The sequence below is a fragment of the Pristiophorus japonicus genome, chromosome 18 (genome assembly GCF_044704955.1).
Source record: "Pristiophorus japonicus isolate sPriJap1 chromosome 18, sPriJap1.hap1, whole genome shotgun sequence".
NCBI lineage: Eukaryota > Metazoa > Chordata > Chondrichthyes > Pristiophoridae > Pristiophorus > Pristiophorus japonicus.
Window position 1 is genome coordinate 84,253,646 of NC_091994.1, and position 21,179 is coordinate 84,274,824.

General features: G+C 46.1%; 1 protein-coding gene and 1 non-coding gene across 2 annotated transcripts in view; one reads left to right on the top strand and one right to left on the bottom strand.

Moving 5' to 3' along the window:
• The window catches only part of igsf21a (immunoglobin superfamily, member 21a), a 364,267-nt gene that overhangs the window by 36,991 nt on the left and 306,097 nt on the right, over positions 1 to 21,179 (top strand). The gene's annotated exons all lie outside the window — the stretch shown is intronic.
• Positions 9,210 to 9,281, bottom strand: trnaw-cca (transfer RNA tryptophan (anticodon CCA)). Its single transcript has one exon. It is a non-coding gene; the product is annotated as a tRNA-Trp (tRNA).

Sequence of the window (21,179 nt, forward strand, 5' to 3'; positions counted from 1 at the left end):
CCTTCTCTCCATACCCCCTAATCCCTTTAGCCGTAAGGGCCATATCTAACTCCCTTTTGAATATATCCAATGAACTGGCCTCAACAACTTTCTGTGGCAGAGAATTCCACAAGTGCGCAATTCTCTGCGTGAACAAGTTTCTCCTCATCTCGGTCCTAGATGGCCTACCCCTTATCCTTAAATTGTGTCCCCTGGTTCTGGACTTCCCCAACATCGGGAACATTCTTCCTGTATCTAACCTATCCAGTCCCGTCAGAATTGTATATTCCTCTATGAGATCCCCTCTCATTCTTCTAAATTCCAGTGAATATAAGCCTAGTCGATCCAGTCTTTCTTCGTATGTCAGTTCCGCCATCCCGGGAATCAGTCTGCTGAACCTTCGCTGCACTCCCTCAATAGCAATAATGTCCTTCCTCAGATTAGGAGATCAAAACTGCACACAATACTCAAAGTGTGATCTCACCAAGGCCTTGTACAACTGCAGTAAGACCTCCTTGCTCCTATACTCAAATCCCCTGGCTATGAAGGCCAACATTTTCCATTTGCCTTCTTCACCGCCTGCTGTACCTGCATGCCAACTTTCAATGACTGATGTACCCAGTACTCAATGACCCAGGTCTCGTTGCACTTCTCCTTTTCCTAATCTGTCACCATTTAGATAATATTCTGCCTTCCTGTTTTTGCCACCAATGTGGATAACTCCACATTTATCCACATTATACTGCGTCTGCCATATATTTGCCCACTCACCTAACCTGTCCAAGTCACCCTGCAGCCTCTTAGCATCCTCCTCACAGCTCACACGGACACCCAGCTTAGTGTCATCTGTAAACTTGCAAAGTTCGAAGGGTAAATTGAGGCATGGGAATTAGTTCATAGAGCATTTATGCTTCTCATATTTGTTTGCGGGATGTGGGCGGCGTTGGCAAGGCTGGCAATTATTGGCAACCCCTAGTTGCCCTGAGAAGGTGGTGGTGGGCCTTGCACAGCTGCAGTCTTTGTGGTGATGCTGCTCCCATGGCGATGTTCCCACAACATTACTGCTGTATTCCATCTATCTTCTCATTCAGAGATAAGATTCAGAGTTAAGCAATGCCTCGATTTCAAAATTCTCATCCTTGTTTTCAAATCCCTCCATGGCCTCACCTCTCCCTATCTCCTCCAGCCCCACAACCCCCCGAGATGTCTGCGCTCCTCTAATTCTGCCCTCCTGAGCATCTGATTATAATCGCTCAACCATTGGTGGCCGTGCCTTCTGGTGCCTAGGCCCCAAGCTCTGGAACTCCCTGCCTAAACCTCTCCACCTCTCTACCTCTCTTTCGTCGTTCAAGATGTTCCTGAAAACCTTCCATTTTGAACCTCTGCCCTAGTTTCTCCTTATGTGGCTCGGTGTCAATTTTTTTGTCTCATAATACTCCTGTGAAGCGCCTTGGGATGTTTCATTACGTTAAAGGTGCTATATAAATACAAGTTGTTGTTGTTGTTACTAATGAATCATTGTCCGCATTTGGCAAATACTTTGGTTTGTTTTAAACAGCAGACTTCTGCATTAAACACTGGGGAAAGATTTTCCCTGTGTGCTTCATACATTTAGAAAGAATGTAAGATCGGGCCATAAATAGGTTAGCACCTTTGATAAAATAGCCAACAAAACAATTTCACAGGAGCAGGTTAACAATTTCAACTCACCTCTGTCTTTACAAGGAATGCTGAGATCCTTTCTGAGCAAGTAGCAAAGAATCTCGATGTGATGTCCGCATTGTCCGCACGTATCTGATAATGTTGCCGAAGTAAGAAACGTTGTTGTTGTTGTTGTACAGCAGAGCAAGGGATATCCTGGTCACCATTCTTACCTCACCCAACACTGGCAAAAGATCTCATCTTGCTCATTGCTGCCTCCAGACCTGATCTTTAATCCTCTACAAGCGCAAAACACCAGCTCACAAGGCAGCCTTGCTCTCTGCCTTTGGAGGCAAAATGTAGCTGGTGACGAACGTCAATGGTTCTCTCCATTGCGGGGAAGGGGGAGCATCACTTCTACTCTGTGCCTGGGCAAACTGAACGCTCAGCCCACCCATGCAGTGCAGTAGTCATATCGTTGAGTTCTGCGCAGCCTCTCCCAACATCAAGGAAGGTCCGCAAACAAATTTGTTCGATTCCAAGTGCAACTTTTGGGCAACAGCACGGGCAATGTTGCCGCAGTGCCTCCACCAAGAGAAGAAATGCCCATCAGCATAAACGGGGAAGAGAGGCCGACCCGCCGTGTTGCCCAACTGTTACCAGTGTAACTGGGATATCCGTTGTCTGTGCTGAAGCTGTAAACTGTTCTGGTTGCACCTTAAATGTAACATTTACCAACCAAGGCACAAGGACAACATCCAAGTCCTTGAAGTAGAAATGGGCTGAGAGGCTTTTTCCCCAGTGTCAGCCGACTGAGTTATGAAGCAACGTTAGAAGAACTCCCATTGTTCAGCCTTGAAAGGAGGCAAATGAGAGGGGACCTTTTGAGGTATATAAGACACTAAGGTTAATCCTGAGCACTATATTTTAAATTAAATCACAGCTGTAGTACAAGCTGGTACAAGGCAAGTTCATGACTGAAGCCAGGAAGCAGGTCTTCACACAAAGAATGATTGATATAGGAAATGGTCTCTGGGCAGGATAGTGAAGGAAAAAATTATGAAGTCGAACAGAGACAAATAGAGGGTGGAATCGAATGTTTCTACAGGAGGGAGAATCTAATGGGCCAAATGGCCTCCGTCATTTGTATGCCCCTGCTTGATCCTGTGGGACATTATCGATTCCATTTTACTCCATAATGTTCCAGAGTCTGAGAAACACATGGGTAAGGAAACGTGCTAAAGAGAGTCCATTTGTAAGGAGACAGGAGGCTTTGTATTATATTGAATACCAGATTTGTGAGTATTGTGCTTGAAGTCAAAAAGACAATCATCATCATCATAGGCAGTCCCTTCATGCCAGACACGAGACTCCCAAAGCAAGTGCTCTACTCGGAGCTCCTTCATGGCAAACGAGCCAAAGTGGGCAGCGGAAACGCTACAAGGACACCCTTAAAGCCTGATAAAGTACGACACTCCCACTGACACCTGGGAGTCCCTGGCCCAAGGCTGCCCTAAGTGGAGGAAAAGCATCCGGGATGGCGCTGAGCACCTCGAGTCTGAACGCCGAGAGCATGCAAAAATCAAGCGCAGGCAGCGGAAAGAACGTGCGGCAAACCAGTCCCACCCACCCCTTCCCTCAATGACTATCTGTCCCACCGGGTGACAGAGTCTGTGGCTCACGTATTGGACTGTTCAGCCACCAAAGAACTCACTTCAGGAATGGAAGCAAGTCTTCCTCGATTCCGAGGGACTGCCTATGATGATGATGATGAGGCAATAACAGGTAATTGAAAGAAAAGCACAGACATTGCTACATTTTGGCATCGTCAAGCTGACGTCACTATCACAACAGAAAGTCGATCCTGCTTTTCAGTATCCAAAGTTAAATGGTGACTGGCTTTCAGGGCTGCATTTTGTGTCACTCAATTCAAGTTTTGTGTAATGAAATAGTGATTTGGCAAGCCTGTTGGGGTTATTGTTTAGTGTTGAAAGATTTGCCTGGTTTCCCACTCCTGCTGATACACACATGAATGTCGGCTGAGAACAGCATCAGTCCCTGGTCTCATGGGTCACTTGACCGAATTGCCTGTTGACACTCGCAGTTCAGGCTGACAAATGAAGACTGCTAGTAAATATGAATGGCCATCTCCAGTGCGGCTGTGGGTGTTACTTTTATTCTGGCCATGGGCAGGTGACGAATGGCCCTTTCGGATGAGGAACCAGGTGCCAGCTGGTGCCTGTACCTGAGCAAAAGTTAACACCTTCAGGAGATAACTGAGAGGGTATACAAGAAGTGAAATGAAGGGAATCGCACATCCATTAAAAGAGAGCAGGTTTCCAGTTTTGCTACAAGGTGTGCCCATGGTGAGGTCTCACATATGTGGCCCCAGCACATGCTCTTTTTACAACCTCACCTGTGGCACCCAGTACATTTCCTTTTCTTCAAACCGAGAGGGAGGAAGGTGAGCTACCCATTCCCTTGCACGCACCACCAGGCAAGGTTGCGACAGACTTCCGCTAGTGCAGCCTGCACCGAATTGTTGGTTTCACTGGATGACCAGTGATGTCAGAACCGCATCAGACGATGAATTACGCCCTCTTAACTCGAACTTGCTCGCCATTTCAAACACTCGATGCTGCCACTTTAGTTATTTTTAACTTCCCTTCCTGGACCAAACATCACCGGCATCTGTTAGTTAGTTAGGATAATGGCACATTGGTGCAGAAGGCCCTCTCCTGAGGCTAGAGGTCATGAAGCATTATTGAATCAAAGTAGAGGTGACTTTACTTTGTATCTCCTCGGGAAGACTGGCCAAATATTAGCACTGGCAGAGATCTTGGAATTCAAATCAATTTAAAATGTCAGCTGTGGTTCTCAGTGTACACTGTGGCTCAGTGGGTAACACACTCACCTCTGAGTCAGAAGGTTGTGGGTTCAAGTCCCACTCCAGGGACTTGAGTACATAAATCTAGGCTGACACTCCAGTGCAGTGCTGAGGGAGTACTCCACTATCAGAGGTGCAGCCTTTCAGGTGAGATGTTAAACCGAGGCCCCATCTGCCCTCTCAAGTGGGTGTAAAAGATCCCATGGCACTATTTTGAAGAAGAGCAGGGGAGTTATCCCTGGTGTCATGACCAATATTTGTCCCTCAATCAAAATCACAAAAACAGATTATCTGGTCATTATCACATTGCTGTTTGTGGGAGCTTGCTGTGTGCCAATTGGCTGCCGTGTTTCCCACGCCAAAAGTTCTTCAGTGGCTGTAAAGCGCTTTGAGACGTCCGGTAGTCGTGAAAGGTGCTATATAAATCCAAATTTATTTTTAAAAAGGACGGTGCCATTTTGGGACGGGGCAATAGTCTAGAGCAGCTTCATGAGAGGGGTCAGCAGTTATGATGGTCCAAGATCTGTCCTGACCCGTTGACCACTTGCTGCACAAACCAGTCTATTAATGTCTGGGTTTGTTTGCACGGTAACCAGACTCCCTTGGTTACCTGTTGATGATGGAAACAAAAAAATGAAGTGCTGAGATTGGGGAGGAGACAGGAAATTTGAATGAAGAAACTATTCAAAAACTGCAACGAGAAAGAAAGTGATGTTATTGTGCTGTGCCAGATTGTCTGCCAGCACCCTTGTGTCAAAGGGCCAAACTGTGCCCTCTGTTCCTATTAAACAAATTGTTGTGACTGGTTCGAGAATAAATTACTGTCTCCAGCAGTGCTCCCTTTAAACAGATGTTCTCAACGACAAGATGCCAACATGATTGGCATTTACACCATTGTGCTTTGCCCTTCCAGGTTTGGCTCTGTGCTCATTTCAGACATTGATGCACAATTCTTCATTTAGAATAATTAAACTCTATTGACTGACTAATTGTGATCCCGTGCAGCTTTACTAACTTGACTGGGAATTACTCATCTCAATATGGAAATGCTAATCTTTGGCTTGGACCCCTCTCATTAAAAGGGACTAAAATCATAGGACAGTACTCTTCATTTCAAGTAGCCCCTTCCCCAAAATGTCTGTATATATTCAAAATAAATTTGTTAGGGAAACTTAACATTTACCACCTCAACCTGGGTCCTCCTTCCTTTTTAGGCGGTTCCAGTTACATCAGTGAAGTGGAGGAGCCACCAGCAGCTGGTTTCACCGTAGTGGGGTCCACAGCTTCAGATTGGACCTGGGAGCCAGTCCAGAGGCACCAACCCCAGCAGGGAAATGTGCCACGGCTGAAGTATGCAGAGCACTCAGCTGGCTCGCCACAGAGCTTGGCCAACTCCAGCTCTTGGCTCCCAGACTGCTGCATCAATGGATGGAACCAGTTTGGGAGGCAGGAGGCGATTAGTGACATCGGCAGAGCAGCTCTCGAGGGAAGAAGTTGCAAAATGGCCGCCTTCCAAACGGAGCAATTGAATTTTACTTTAAATGTATAGTTTGGCAATTATTGGATGGAAATTAGTAACAAGCACACATTTACATTGTTACGTATGCAATAAAGATTCAAACTGAGTACTGTTTAACTAAGCAAGGTACGACCTTGGCTGTGCTCTATTTAGTCCCAAAGTGTCTGACTCTCAAAATGGCTGGCCTTTTATACCAGAGCAGCACCATGTGCATGCTGCTCAGTGGCCTCCAACAATGACACCATCTGGTGGCTACAAACAGCATGTACATACATGACAATACCCTCCTCTGAGATCTTATTACAGGTTGAGAAGGTCCGGTGCTTTACGCTCCCAGGTTGACCATCTCAGTTCAACTTCAGCCTTGGGTGAGTGTGCGGAGTCTGTTGTGGCTGGTGGCTGGATGGCTGACTTGTTGGGGGTGGCAGTGGCCATGTCAGGAATTGCAAGTCCACTTTTATTGAACAAGTCCGTGATGGAAATTCCGGGTTCTCTGATGACCCTTAAGTCCACTGAAGACTGCTGGTAGGTTGGTTGGTCGTCGACGGTTTCTTCGTCCGGCTGTTCTGGCTCATCTGTGTGCCTCAGCTTTGTTTGATCCATGTGTTTCCTGCAAGTTTGCCCATTCTTGAGCTTAATAACAAATACTCTGTTGCCCTCCTTGGCCATGACCATACCAGTGATCCATTTGGGACCCTGACCATAATTCAACGCATATACAGGATCATTAACAGAAATCCCATGTGACACAGTTGCGCGATCGTGGTACCCTTGTTTATTCAACATGATTACTTAAATCCGGGTGTACAAGCGATAACTTGGTCTTAAGAACTCTCTTCATCATGAGTTCAGCAGGCGAGACTCCTGTGAATGTGTGGGGCCTTGTCCTGTAACTCAGCAGTATGCAAGACAAGCGGGTTTGCAGTGACCTTTGGGTTACTCTCCTCATGCTTTGCTTGATGATTTGTACTGCACGTTCAGCTTGCCCATTGGACGCAGGTGTGAACAGTGCTGACCTTACATATTTTATGCCATTAAGTTTTACAAACTCTTGAAACTCCTGACTGGTGAAGCACGACCCATTGTCGCTCACCACTATGTCAGGCAGACCATGTGTCACGAACATGACATTGAGATTCTCTATGGTTGCTGTGGACGTACTGGATGACATGATTATGCATTCTATCCAGTTCAAATAAGCATCCACCATCATGAAAAACATCTTGCCCAGGAAGGGACCTGCAAAATCTACGTGGATCCTGGACCAAGGTTTGGATGGCCATGACCACAGACTCAGCGGCGATTCCACTGGTGCTTTGCTGAGCTGCATGCAGGTGTTGCACTGATGCACGCATGCTTCCAGCTCAGAATCAATTCCTGGCCACCATACGTGGGACCTGGCTTATGGCCTTCATCATCACTATACCAGGATGTGTGCTGTGTAACTCATGCACAAACTCTCCCTTTCTTAGGCATTACAACACGATTGCCCCACAATATGCAATCTGCTTGAATAGACAATTTGTCCTTGTGATGAATGTATGGTTTGGCCTCATCGCACATTTGCTTAGGTATGGCAGACCAATCCCCTTTGAGGATGCAACCCTTTACCACCGATAATATCGGGTCCTGGCTGGTCCAGGTCTTAACTTGTTGAGCCATGACTGGGTACCTTCACTCTCAAGAGCATCCATGATTAACATTAAATCTGCCGGTTATGGCGTTTCCACCTCCGGTGTGGGCAACGGCAACCGGCTCAAAGCATCAGCACAATTCTCTGTGCCAGATCTGTGGCGAATGACATAGAAACATAGAAACATAGAAAATAGGTGCAGGAGTAGGCCATTCGGCCCTTCTAGCCTGCACCGCCATTCAATGAGTTCATGGCTGAACATGCAACTTCAGTACCCCATTCCTGCTTTCTCACCATACCCCTTGATTCCCCTAGTAGTAAGGACTTCATCTAACTCCTTTTTGAATATATTTAGTGAATTGGCCTCAACAACTTTCTGTGGTAGAGAATTCCACAGGTTCACCACTCTCTGGGTGAAGAAATTCCTCCTCATCTCGGTCCTAAATGGCTTCCCCCTTATCCTTAGACTGTGTCCCCTGGTTCTGGACTTCCCCAACATTGGGAACATTCTTCCTGCATCTAACCTGTCTAACCCCGTCAGAATTTTAAACGTTTCTATGAGGTCCCCTCTCATTCTTCTGAACTCCAGTGAATACAAGCCCAGTTGATCCAGTCTTTCTTGATAGGTCAGTCCCGCCATCCCGGGAATCAGTCTGGTGAACCTTCGCTGCACTCCCTCAATAGCAAGAATGTCCTTCCTCAGGTTAGGAGACCAAAACTGTACACAATACTCCAGGTGTGGCCTCACCAAGGCCCTGTACAATTGTAGCAACACCTCCCTGCCCTTGTACTCAAATCCCCTCGCTATGAAGGCCAACATGCCATTTGCTTTCTTAACCGCCTGCTATACCTGCATGCCAACCTTCAATGACTGATGTACCATGACACCCAGGTCTCTTTGCACCTCCCCTTTTCCTAATCTGTCACCATTCAGATAATAGTCTGTCTCTCTGTTTTTACCACCAAAGTGGATAACCTCACATTTATCCACATTATACTTCATCTGCCATGCATTTGCCCACTCACCTAACTTATCCAAGTCGCTCTGCAGCCTCATAGAATCCTCCTTGCAGCTCACACTGCCACCCAACTTTGTGTCATCCGCAAATTTGGAGATACTACATTTAATCCCCTCGTCTAAATCATTAATGTACAGTGTAAACAGCTGGGGCCCCAGCACAGAACCTTGCGGTACCCCACTAGTCACTGCCTGCCATTCTGAAAAGTCCCCATTTACTCCTACTCTTTGCTTCCTGTCTGACAACCAGTTCTCAATCCATGTCAGCACACTACCCCCAATCCCATGTGCTTTAACTTTGCACATTAATCTCTTGTGTGGGACCTTGTCGAAAGCCTTCTGAAAGTCCAAATATACCAATCAACTGGTTCTCCCTTGTCCACTCTACTGGAAACATCCTCAAAAAATTCCAGAAGATTTGTCAAGCATGATTTCCCTTTCACAAATCCATGCTGACTTGGACCTATCATATTACCTCTTTCCAAATGCACTGCTATGACATCCTTAATAATTGATTCGAAAAAAAGAACAATGACCACGACGTGATTTGAACACACAACCTTCTGATCTGGAGTCAGACACACTACCGTTGCGCCACGTGGCCTACATAGGCAGATAATGTCAGCGCCCATCTTTGGATGCAGGATGAAGCGTTGGTATTGATACCTTTGCTCTCGGAAAACAACAAAATAAGCGGCTTGTGATCGGTCTCTAATTCGAACCTAAGACTGAACAGGTATTGATGCATCTTTTTAACACCGTACACACACGCTAAAGCTTCTTTTTCTACCATTCTGTAGGTTCTTTCTGCTTTAGATAAACTTTTGGATGCTTACGCGACAGGTTGAAGTTTCCCTGACTCATTGGCTTGTTGTAACACACAACCAATTCCATATGACGATGCGTCACAGGCCAAAACTAAACGTTTACATGGGTCGTAATGTACCAGCAGCTTGTTCGAGCAAAGCAGATTGGTGCCTTTCTCGAAAGCTCTGTCTTGCAATGCGCCCCACACCTAGTTGTTGCCTTTTCTCAATAGCATGTGCATTGGTTCAAGTAAGGTGCTCAATTTAGGTAGGAAGTTACCAAAGTATTTGAGTAGACCCAGGAACAAATGCAGCTCCGTCATGTTCTGCGGCTTGGGTGTATTCTTGATGTCTTTGGATTTCACGTCAGCAAGTCTGATGCCATCAGCAGCGATTTTCCTCCCGAGGAATTCAACCTCTGGTGTCATGAAGATGCACTTCGAGCGTTTAAGTCTGAGTCCCACTCTGTCCAAACGCGGTAGAACCTCTTTCCGGTTGTTCAGATGTTCCTTGGAGTCACGACCGGTGATCAGGATGTCATCTTGGAACATGACGGTTCTGGGAACGGACTTCAGTAGACTTTCCATATTCCGCTGGAATATTGCTGCAGCCGAGCGAGTTCCAAACGGGCACCTGTGGTAACTAAACAGTCCTTTGTGCATGTTAATGCACATAAGTCTCTTCGACATCTTGACCAACTCCTGCATCATATAGGCCGACGTCAAGTCCAGTTTTGTGAACGACTTCCCTCCGGCTAGAGTCACAAACAAGTCATCAGCCTTCGGTAACGGGTACTGATCTTGTTTCAAAACCCTGTTGATCGTAGCCTTGTAGTCTCCACAGATTCTGAGGTGCCATCACTTTTCAGCACAGGAACAATGGGGCTGGCCCATTCATTAACTTCAACTGGTGATACGATCCCTTCATACTGGAGTCTGTCCAGTTCAATTTTGACCTTCTCCCTCATCATATACGGCACTGCCCGAGCTTTATGATGGATGGGTCTTGCATCTGAGTCCACGTGGATCTGCACCTTGGCTCCCGTGAAGTTGCCGATACCCAGTTCAAACAGCGAGGGGAACTTGCTCAATACTTGGGCACATGTATCTTCCTCCGGCGACAACGCCTTTGTCATTCCAATCGCATCTAATTTTCTCCAACCAGCTCCTGCCGAGCAGCGCTGGGCCATTGCCTGGAATAATCCACAGCGGTAACTTGTGAACCGCACCGTTATACGACACATTCATTTGTGCATTGCCAATCATCTTTATCAGTTCTTTGGTGTACGTGCGCAGTTTGGTGTTAACAGGGCTCAGCCTGGGCCTCGCAGGCTTATTTTCCTACAGCTTATTAAATGCCCTCTCTTTCATGATTGATTGACTCGCCCCTGTGCCCAGTTCCATCGATACCGGTATCCTGTTAAACTTCACATTAATCAAAATTGGTTTACTCTTGGTTATGAAAGAGTGCAGTCCATACACTTCCTACTCTGGCATCTTGGATTGCGTATCCGATCCGTGCTAGTCTGACTCTCATCCTCCACGTGGTGTGTCGCAGCTCGCTTGCTCATCTGCGGACACTTGCGCTGGAGATGCCCCACTCTCAGAAAGCCTTTGCAACTATTTTGCTTAAATCGGCACTGCCGATGATTTCCCCCACAACACCAACACGGAGAAGTCAGATACATTTCCACTGGCGGACTTTGGGCAGCCACAAGTTTCACAAACGCAGCCAGATAGACCCTGTCATGTGCCGCTCTACCGAACGCCGAATCAATCGCATTTACAGTACTTGCCGAGGTTCGGTTCTTCACCGATATTTGCTTTAAACTCCTGTCCGTCATCATACATGATTGAGCGATCTGGATGGCCCTTTTAAATCCAACTCCTCCACCGCTAGAAGTTTGCGCAGGATCACCTCGTGGTTGATACTGATAACGAAGTCCCGCAGCATGTCTGCCAACACCGTCCCGAACTTGCACGGTCCCGCTAGACGTCTCAGGTCAGCAATGAATTCCGCCGCACTCTGGCCCTCCAATCGAACGTGTGAATAAAACTTGTATCTCGAGATGGTGATGCCTTCATCTGGCTTGAGGTGCTCCCGTACCAATGTACACAATTCCTTTTTGGATCACTAGGCATGAGTAGATTCTTTATCAGACCGTAGATCTTTGAACAGCACACAGTGAGGAACACGGCCCGGCACTGATCTGCATTGTCGGCCCCCTTCATTTTGTTGGCCACGAAGTACTTGTTCAAACGACTCACAAAGTCTGACCAATCTTCTCATAGAAACATAGAAACATAGAAAATAGGTGCAGGAGTAGGCCATTCGGCCCTTCTAGCCTGCACCGCCATTCAATGAGTTCATGGCTGAACATTCAACTTCAGTACCCCATTCCTGCTTTCTCGCCATACCCTTTGATCCCCCTAGCAGTAAGGACCTCATCTAACTCCTTTTTGAATATATTTAGTGAATTGGCCTCAACAACTTTCTGTGGTAGAGAATTCCACAGGTTCACCACTCTCTGGGTGAAGAAGTTCCTCCGCATCTCGGTCCTAAATGGCTTACCCCTTATCCTTAGACTGTGACCCCTGGTTCTGGACTTCCCCAACATTGGGAACATTCTTCCTGCATCTAACCTGTCTAACCCCGTCAGAATTTTATATGTTTCTATGAGGTCCCCTCTCATTCTTCTGAACTCCAGTGAATACAAGCCCAGTTGATCCAGTCTTTCTTGATAGGTCAGTCCCGCCATCCCGGGAATCAGTCTGGTGAACCTTCGCTGCACTCCCTCAATAGCAAGAATGTCCTTCCTCAGGTTAGGAGACCAAAACTGTACACAATACTCCAGGTGTGGCCTCACCAATGCCCTGTACAACTGTAGCAACACCTCCCTGCCCCTGTACTCAAATCCCCTTGCTATGAAGGCCAACATGCCATTTGCTTTCTTAACCGCCTGCTGCACCTGCATGCCAACCTTCAATGACTGATGTACCATGACACCCAGGTCTCTTTGCACCTCCCCTTTTCCTAATCTGTCACCATTCAGATAATAGTCTGTCTCTCTGTTTTTACCACCAAAGTGGATAACCTCACATTTATCCACATTATACTTCATCTGCCATGCATTTGCCCACTCACCTAACCTATCCAAGTCGCTCTGCAGCCTCACAGCATCCTCCTCGCAGCTCACACTGCCACCCAACTTAGTGTCATCCGCAAACTTGGAGATACTACACTCAATCCCCTCATCTAAATCATTAATGTACAGTGTAAACAGCTGGGGCCCCAGCACAGAACCCTGCGGTACCCCACTAGTCACTGCCTGCCATTCTGAAAAGTACCCATTTACTCCTACTCTTTGCTTCCTGTCTGACAACCAGTTCTCAATCCATGTCAGTACACTACCCCCAATCCCATGTGCTCTAACTTTGCACATCAATCTCTTGTGTGGGACCTTGTCGAACGCCTTCTGAAAGTCCAAATATACCACATCAACTGGTTCTCCCTTATCCACTCTACTGGAAACATCCTCAAAAAATTCCAGAAGATTTGTCAAGCATGATTTCCCTTTCACAAATCCATGCTGACTTGGACCTATCATGTCACCTCTTTCCAAATGCACTGCTATGACATCCTTAATAATTGATTCCATCATTTTACCCACTACCGATGTCAGGCTGACCGGTCTATAATTCCCTGTTTTCTCTCTCCCTCCTTTTTTAAAAAGTGGGGTTACATTGGCTACCCTCCACTCCATAGGAACTGATCCAGAGTCAATGGAATGTTGGAAAATGACTGTCAACGCATCCACTATTTCCAAGGCCACCTCCTTAAGTACTCTGGGATGCAGTCCATCAGGCCCTGGGGATTTATCGGCCTTCAATCCCATCAATTTCCCCAACACAATTTCCCGGCAATTCCACGAATCGCTCTAAAACGCCAATCGTGCTCATTTTGCAAACAAAGGTTCTTGTATTCTCATCGCCAAATGTTACGTATGCAATAAAGGTTCAAACTGAATACTGTTTAACTAAGCAAGGTACGACCTTAGCTGTGCTCTATTTAGTCCCAAAGTGCCTGACTCACAAAATGGCTGGCCTTTTATACCAGAGCAGCACCATGTGCATGCTGCTCAGTGGCCTCCAACAATGACACCATCTGGTGGCTACAAACAGCGTGTACATACATGACATACATGAGATTTGTTTGTCTGTTGCTGGAACCTGTTTACTTCAAACACCTCAATACTTTTAAAGTATGCACATTGCGCTTTCACACCCAATATTTTTTTTTGTTTCGACGTTGGGGAACTACTTTTAAACAGAAATTACTCCCCCTAGACTTTTCTTTCTCTTTTAGATTTTTGAGCGATAAAGGAATAAAGGATTATGGGGAGCGGGCAGGGAAGTGGAACTGAGCCCATGATTCAGATCAGCCATGATCTTATTAAATGGCGGAGCAGGCTCGAAGGGCCCAATGGCCTACTCCTGCTCCTATATCTTATGTTCTAAGCTTTCTACTTCACTTGCTGTTCTTTGCACTTAATACCATCGAAATACAAACTACTTGCACTTCAGTTGCTAAAACAACGGTAAAATCTGTGAATCTCTGAATTTTGGGGAATACGTTTGATTGAACCAGACTTCAACCAAGCCTTTACAAACCGCACGCTTATTTTAATTTTTAATTTTGTCAGAATAAATCCCAATTGGAAAACGCCGTGCAATCATTTTCAGCTCGGTAACTGACACGGCATGTTAGGCTCAATCACTTTGATCAATGCACTAAGTGCCAACAGAGGCAATGGCCTACCCAACGTGCTGGAGTCAATGTTCTGTGTGATAGTGCCTCTCGTGAGTCCAACTAACTCCTGTCTCCATCCTTCACAAAGCATTTTATGATTCAAAGCAAAGTACATACGGAGGAGCCAAGGAATCTGCTGTGTTTTTAATTGAATTACTGTGCTTCATTACACTGTATCAACCCTGCCGATGACGAGAATATCACCCAGTGCACGCTCTATCTGTATATCGAAGGATGCACACGCACACACTTCTCTGTTCTCAAGGGTAGAGCTGACCATTTCTTCTCATTTTCTGGCACGTGGTTAATAGTTTTAGTTGTTTTTTCATTGATGAGCAGTAAAAAGCAAACCTTAACTGACGCTGCTGCAAGTGTCAGCTGTGGCTCAGTGGGTAGCACTCTTGCCTCTGAGTCAGAAGGTTGTGGATTCAAGTCCCACTCCAGAGACTTGAACATAAAATCTAGGCTGACACTCCCAATGCCATTTCGCTCTGCTGCACTGTCAGAGGTGCCATCTTTCGGATGAGACGTTAAACCGAGGCCCTGTCTGCTCTCTTGTGTGGATGTAGAAGATCGCATGGCACTATTATGAAGAAGAGCAGGGGAGTTATCCCCAAAGTCCTGGCCAATATTTATCACTACAATAGATTATCTGGTCATTAACACATTGCTGTTTGTGGGACCTTGCTATGCACGAAGTGGCTGCCGCGTTTCCTACATTACAACTGTGACTACACTTCACGATTACTTAATTAGCTGTCAAGTACTTTGGGATGTGCAGAGGTTGTGAAAGGCGCTATATAAATCTCAGTTCTTTCTTTGCTCCTCCCTTTACACCCACTTGAATCAGGGAAAAGTGGAGACGCAAAAAAGAGAACAACCGTCCATGAAACCGAGGTCCGAAAATCCTCACACACGAGGCGATGGGTGTCACACGAGGCGATGGGTGTCACACGAGGCGATGGGTGCCACACGAGGCGATGGGTGTCACACGAGGCGATGGATGTGACACAAGCTGAGTGAGGAGTAGCCAAGAACCCCTCTCTGGAAAGACCTGTTGCTGAGCTAACTTTGTTTTCTCTTGGAATACATAGTCTGTCAGAGCCTGATAAATCAAAGCCAATCAGCTTCCCATATTCTCACTGATATTACAGGCCTGTCAAGCTCCAGACATTAATAGCAGGAGTCATAGATTTCGACCTCAACTCCCGTTCTCATGCATTATTGCTCAAATCACATTCCAAATACACTGTACTGCGAAATGGCTAAATCTAATCAATTCTACATTATTTTTCCTGATTGGAGAGGGGGAGGGGGCAATGTGGGTAAGTGGTTATTTGTGATCAGTCAAACCAAGGCATCTGTATTCAGTGCAGAGTCTGGCACACAAAGCAGTGTTTGCTCAATGGATAGGTATTATGAAATCATGTAGTTATTGTGCTGCGAGAATGTATTTATGTGTTGTATTGCTGTACACAGCAGTTCTCAATTATAAGTTGTTATTGCTGCTGTCTGACAGCCAAGCGCGAGCTTTGTAAGCCACACATACCATGCACTCCTTACTGTCGAGAGATTGTGTCCTTCATCATCTACTTGTGTTTAATTCATTGTTCGTTTTGTTCTCCTTTCATCATACTCTGATTCTTATTCATATTTTATGCATCTCCTATTCTGTTTGTGCTTATATATTTTCTATTGCCATTTATAGTCAGATAGCAGTGTGTTGCAGTGAAGGGTGTTCAGTATAATGGGAGAGTCACAGTGAGGGATGTAGGGTCTGTCAGAGTGTCACAGTGAGGGGCATGGAGTATAGCAGAGTGTTGGTAAAGGGTGTGGAGTATAGTGGAGTGCTAGTGATGGGTGTGGGTGGAATATGATGGAGTGTTAGTGATGAGTGTGGAGTATTATAGTGACGGGTATAGCAGAGAAAGTTAGTGAGTGGTATGGTGTATAATCGAAGCATTTCAGTAAGGGGATCGGGTGAAGCAGAATGCCACTGTACCAATTTATTTTCTCCCAGAGCCAGAATTGCTGCAGTTAACTGTAGCAAATCTACGATGGCTAAGATCAATTAACTCAGCACAGGTCTGTATGGTCGAGCTAATCACTCCTGCACTCGCTGTGCTACTGGGGAGCTGTGCAAGTTACTTACCCCATTTTATTTCCTGTTGAATCAGCAATTTATTCTTTTCCTCAAAATACTACAATTAAGTCCATAGTCTCAAGGTGGGAGCCAATTCCATGTTAGTGAAGTGAGAACAATGGGACCAGAAGGTGTTTGCATCACTTCCCTTCAGCTCTTTGATTGAAGATGCGGGATCACTCCTGTTGCTTTGAATGTCTCCAAACATTAATAAATACAGTGGCCAAAACTTGGACCCAGGATTCCTGTCAGTTTGGCTTAGTGGGTCGCACTCTCGCCTCTGAGTCAGAAGATTGTAGGTTCAAGTCCCACTCCAGAGACTTGAACACTAAATCCAGGCTGACACTTCAGGCAGTACTGAGGGAGTGCTGCACTGTACTGAGGGAGTGCTGCACTGTCGGAGGTGCTGTCTTTCGGATGAGACGTTAAACTGAGGCCCCGTCTGCTCTCTCAGGTGGGTGTAAAAGATCCCATGGCACTGTTTCGAAGAAGAGCAGGGAAGTTATCCCCGGTGCCCTGGCCAATATTTATTCCTCAACCAAGATTATTTAACACACTATTACATCACTGTTTGTGGGAGCTTGCTGTGGGCAAACTGGCTGCCGCGTTTCCGACATTACAGCAGTGACTACACCTCGAAAGAACTTCATTGGCTGCAAAGAGCTTTGGGGTGTCCTGAGGTTGTGAAAGGCACTATATAAATGCAAGTAATTTTTTTTTCTTTCTTTACTGTGGGTACTATCTGTACTCAGAACTTGAGCGCATGATCTAGTCTGATAGTCCAGTCCAGTACGGAGGGAGTACTGTACTGTGCAAAGTACAGTCCTTTGGATGAGATGTGGCCTGGTTAGATGGCATTATTCAAACTACAAAAAGTTTTACTATGGATGTCTTGGCCAGTATTTCTCCCTCGAGGAACACCGCGGAAAAATGGAGTGACTGGTCATTTATCTCGTTGTTTATGGGACCTTTCCATAAAATTGCTCCTGTGTTTACTTGCATAAGAGTTGCTGCATTTCTGAAGTAACTTGTTGTATCGGAGGTGTTATGGAGAGGTGTTCTATAAATGTAAGGATTATTTTACTGGCAGGGGTCTCACTAGTGTCGGGGTCATTTGCATGGATTTACATTCATACCAGGCAGCTTTCTGGATTGTCAATTTCCTGACTGCATCCAGAACTTTTCATTTCCCCGTGTTATTTAATGACCTACTCGTGAGATCAGAAATAACCTTTTAAAATGACTATTTAGTTCATTAAAAATGAGTCTCCACTCATGGGCATTGTTGAGGTTAGATTCTTTTCTGTGTGCTTGTAATGAGCACAAATATCTCATTACCAGATATTAGATTTTTTTTTCATGTTATGCTCCATTCGATTACTTCATTCTTTGGCCTATCAAGCAAACCCTGCACAAGCTCGTACTCTTTTCAGAATCTTTAATCATGTCTAGAAAGGGGGGAAAAAAACAGAAGAAAGCTGCAGACACAGCAGGGTAGAAATTTGTTAATGTTGCATCCATTTTCCAAGGGGAACCAGGGCCAAAAATGACCAAATTCACAGGGCTATATACTGCATCCAAGGACACATGAAATATGTTCAACGCCATATTGGTCTCAGGTGATTTTCAAGCATCCCGGGCAGATGACTTAAATAGGCACTGGCCCCCCTTGCATATGCTAATGAAGGGCCTAACATCAGTCTTAAGGAACCCCTTAGCAACGTTGGTCAATGCTGAGCACTGCACAGCATTTCTGAGGCCGCTATCAGCCCAAAATCGCCCCCTTTGTTCTTCTTCCCTATCACCCCCGCCCTCCACCCCCATCCCCCCCATCACCACCTCATTGCCAGACTTATCTGAGGGCTGCTGCCAAATTTCATCTCCGGCATTGGGCGAGCTGTCTCTGGGGGTGTGACGGGTGCTGACAGCTGGTCCGTATTATTACAATGAGGTCTGAGGCCCAATTTTGGGTGAGGCATGGGCCTGCAGCTTCTGGCACACACTTGTCGTGCGTTGTCTATTTTGGGCCCAAAACGAGCTGAAGCCTGATCATTCTCAAAGGCGTTGGAAAGAATTATATTCTATCAGCAGTGAACAGGAAGAATTATATTGTATCTGTCACCATCACCACAAAGGTCAAAGCCAAGTGGGCTCCATTTTTTTTTGTTAGTGATTTCACAAAGGCAACATTTTTGTGACATTGACAGATTTTAACAAAAGTCAATTTTAAAAACTCATTCTGGGGATATGGCCGTCGCCGTCATTTATTGCCCATCACTGGTTGCCCTGAGAATGTGGTGGTGAGCCCTCTTCTTGAACTGCTGCCATCATTTATGTTATGTTCAGAATAACTCCACAAGACTGTATACTGTAAGCTCAAACTGTTGTGACCTTGGTCTCTTTAATGCAACTCCTGCTTGCCCGGGGTGTGCAGGTGACCCTTGGGTCTCCAACAGGTGCGCCCCCTAGTGGCAAGTCTTACATCTAATGTTTGATAAAACTGAGTGGCTGGCTCAGCCACTTCACAGGGAAGGTACGAGTTAAACCCGTTGGTGTGGGACTGGAGTCACACGCAGTCCAGACCGGGTGAGGATGGTAGGCTTCTTTCTCTAAAGGATATTCGTGAATCATTTGGGTTTTTATGACAACCTGGCAGCTCCATGCTCACTTTTTCAGATGTTTTAAAAACTGGATTGAAATTGTCAAACTGACATGGTGGGATTTGAACTCTCATTCTCTGGATTACTGGTCCAGTAACAGAACCACTACACGACTGTAGCCCACCGTGACATTGTTTCTCATATTTTGCAAGTGGAAAAAGGTTTGCAAAATAATTTCCCACGGGGACTTTGCTTCTTTATTTTTTTTCCTCATTTTCTGAAGTTTCTTTCGCACCATAAGGCCCCTGGTGACTGTCCCATGAGGCCATGTTTCAGCAGTGAGCAAAGGAACGCTATCTGAGGCATTCCAGTCAAGCTGAATCCTGTGCTCACTGAACAGCCATGTTTTCCAGCACGAGTGACTGGAAAGCAAGCGGGAGCATGAACCCTGACTGACTTCTCCCTCCACAACTCAGGGATAGTGAAGCCAAATGCCGCCCCTCTACCACCACCGAAGCTAAGGTCAGCTCACACAGCACTTGGGGGTGAAACCTGATCAATGCCAATTTTTGACCGAGCTGGCACAGGCAGTGGCGTGCAGTGTTAGTCACTATTAGTCACCTCCGGCCAAGAACCACCAGATCTCAGCCAGGAGATAGGTGAGCCATTTGGCCATCATAGCCCATCCATCCAAATAGGCTCTCTCGACCTCTTCCTTTCACAGCATCCAAATGTTTCCTGAATGATTCCAGTTTTGTTTTTGCCTCCGCTACCCAGAAGTCCATTCTCATGGTGCTCACTCTTTGTGTGAAGGAATTCCTGACATCAGTCCTAAATTTACCTTTTTTACTAGTTTGAACAAGTCTAAGAATAAGGGGTCAGCCATTTTGGACTGAGATGAGGAGAAATTTCTTCACTCGGAGTGTTATGTATGGAAGAACTCCACAAGACTGAGTACTGTGAGCTAAAACTGATGTGATCTTAGTCTCTTTAATACAATTCCAGAGTGCCTAAGCAGCATGGCAGAAAACCTTTTATACTCCCTTGCACGGGGTGTGCAGGTGACCCTTGGATGTCTAACAGTTGCGTCCTCTGGTGGCAAGTCTTACACAGTTACTATGTTTACATACATAACATCACCCACCCCCCCCGCCAAAGTCTTTGATACAAATTATTTACAAGTTGAGGCGATCCAGGGCCCTACGCTCCCTGGTTGATTGTCTGAGTTCAAACTCTAGCATGGGTGAGTTGGTCAGACCATTGTTGCACTGCGGCGCAGCTGGTCTGACAGGACTGTTGGGAATGATGGGTTCATCCTCTTGCTTGACAGCGAGATCGATTGCTGGTTGGGTGTGTGCTGGTGGATCAATGATGGTGATGTATTCTTCAGGTTGTTCCTGGTTGTCGGTGAACCACAGTTTGGTCTGATCCAAATGCTTTCTGCACATTTGTCCATTCAATAGTTTGACTATAAACACTCTATTCCTCTCCTTGACCAAGACAATGCCAACGACCCATTTAGGACCATGGCCGTAATTAAGGACAAACACAGGGTCGTTAACATCAATGTCACATGATACAGCCACGCGATCGTGGTACATGTTTTGCCGGCGACGCCGGGTTTCCACATGATCATTTAGATCCGGGTGGACTAGGGAGAGCCTGGTTTTGAGTGCTCTCTTCATTAACAATTCTGCAGGGGGAACCCCATTGAGCGAGTGGGGTCGCGTCCGGTAACTGAGCAGAACCCAAGATAGCGGGTCTGCAAGGAACCTTCTGTCACCCGTTTCAAGCTCTGCTTGATAGTTGGGACTGCCCGTTCCACTTGACCGTTGGATGCGACATGACATGCTTGAGGCCATTGTGGGTCATAAACTCATTGAATTCCGAGCTGGTGAAACACGGTCCATTGTCACTGACAAGGACGTCGGGCAAGCCATGGGTGATGAACATAGCCCGGAGGCTTTCAATGGTGGCAGTGGATGTGCTGGATTATATGATTATGCATTCAATCTATTTAGACTAAGCATCCACTACAACTAAAAACATCTTTCTGAGAAAGGGGCCAGCAAAATCTACGTGTATCCTGGACCACGGTTTGGAGGGCCATGACCACAGACACAATGGAGCCTCCCTTGGTGCAT